This window comes from Notamacropus eugenii, chromosome 3, assembly GCF_028372415.1.
Source record: "Notamacropus eugenii isolate mMacEug1 chromosome 3, mMacEug1.pri_v2, whole genome shotgun sequence".
Classification (NCBI taxonomy): domain Eukaryota; kingdom Metazoa; phylum Chordata; class Mammalia; order Diprotodontia; family Macropodidae; genus Notamacropus; species Notamacropus eugenii.
The window spans coordinates 279,493,401-279,495,396 of NC_092874.1; the positions used below are offsets into that span (position 1 = coordinate 279,493,401).

A 1,996-nucleotide genomic window follows, 5' to 3' on the forward strand; every position below is an offset into this window, starting at 1 on the left:
TCAGGTCAATCACTCTGAACCATGGCTTTGCCTTGGAGTGAAACCAATTCACCATTCACTGACCCCAGCTCCAGAAGACAGGGGTGGACACTGGGCTATGCTGTGCAGAAAAGGAACTGTTAATGGCTGTCATTCCCTGGAGAAAATGACAAAAAGGGATTTCAAATGTTTTGACTTTATATTCAAATGTACTTTCTTAAAAAAAAAACAACAAAGAGACTTTCTGTAGAGATAACAAATATCAGCATTAGGAAATCCAATTACACAAAAAAATACATCTAAGCTTGTGTAGATATATTTATTTTTTGGAAACATACATTAAGCAGTACTAATTAATTACACAGTAACTCTAAAATAACTAACATGAAACCACAGAACTGTAGCTTTGCCACAGCTGTATAGGGACTTGCCATCTCTGGCTGGGTCCCACTTTCAAACAACTGAACAATACCCCAGAGCTATATTAATAAAAGCCTTATAAGAGGTCCTGCTCTGAAGTGACTGTATTTATTCCCCAGAGGGCCCTGCAGGTGACAGCAACAGGGCATGTTAGGTATAAAAGTAATTAAAGTCCAAGTCACAAAAGTTGTCACCTTTCCTCTTTCTAGAAAGAAGCAAGAAGTTAAGAATTCCCTTGAATTAGTGCCAGATGTGCTGGTTGGGAGAAGGAAGGTTATTAAGTCATGTCAGAGGGACCCTGATGTGTACAGATATGTTGGACACAGACTGTTATTGAACAGTCATGGTTGGCTTCTAAATACTGGTAGCAAGATGATTTCTAATTTGTAAATCTCTTAAAGTAAATTATAGATAAATGAAAAAGGCCAGTAATCATACACTAAGATGAATAAACAGCACTTAGAAAATTAGCCGAGTGAGGGCTTAGGCTTTCCACTGTGTTCACAAAACAAGGCACCTGGATCTTTTCTTTCCTCGTCGGACTTGCAAAGCGGCTCGTGCGGCCATTTCAAAAACCTGCCTCACACCGTCTTTGGTCTTCGCTGAACACTCCAGGTAACCAAATGCACCGATCCGATTCGCCATATCTCTGCCCTCTTCGGGTTTCACTGGCTCCTGCTTCCTCTTGATCAGCTCTCGCCTGGTGTAGTCATCATTTCGAAGATCCTTCTTGTTCCCAACGAGGATAATGGGCACGTTGGGACAGAAATGCTTCACCTCCGGGGTCCATTTCTCTGGGATGTTTTCGAGCCTCTTAGGGCTATCGATGGAAAAGCACATGAGCACGACGTCGGTTTCTGGGTAAGAAAGAGGTCTCAGGCGATCATAGTCCTCCTGCCCTGCGGTGTCCCACAAAGCCAACTCCACCTGTTTTCCATCCACTTCAATATCCGCTACATAATTTTCAAACACTGTGGGTACATAAACTCTAGGGAATTGGTCTTTGCTAAATACGATCAGCAGGCATGTCTTCCCACATGCACCATCACCAACTATAACCAACTTTTTTCGGATGGCGGCCATGGCTAAGGTAGACCGGGCAAGCTGCTCCTCGAGCAGCGCGTTCTAGGACCAGGCAGTTTCTAGACAACAAACTGGCGGGCGGGCGAGAAGAGAGTGATGGGGGGGGACCACCAAATCAGAATTTATAAATAGTTCTTGGTAAAGTTTGGGTCACATTTTCAAACTGTGAATTCATATACTTCAATACAAGCAGTGCACAGAGGTGCACAGGGGAGAAAGGCTCAGTGTATTTCCAGTGGCGTTGTACTTTATAAACTGCACCTGGATATTACTCTTTCTTTTGCTTTTTATCCTCCTGATCTGTCATTTGCACCAGAATAGCATTACATTTTGTAAATGACAAAATATTTATCAAAAACCTGTCCCTGATTTAAAAAAAAAAAGTTTTCTTTCACATAAACAGGGAGGAGACCATGCCCTTTTTATTGTTCCACCAACCCTGTAAACTGTGTTGTCATTAATCCATCACTGGGCCAGCCAACAATTTTAATGAGTTGTTTGTTCTGTGGGTTCT

General features: G+C 42.4%; 1 pseudogene; it reads right to left on the reverse strand.

Moving 5' to 3' along the window:
• Positions 1–284: 284 nt before the first annotated feature.
• On the reverse strand, positions 285–1,669 carry LOC140534525 (transforming protein RhoA pseudogene; annotated as a pseudogene).
• Positions 1,670–1,996: the final 327 nt, after the last annotated feature.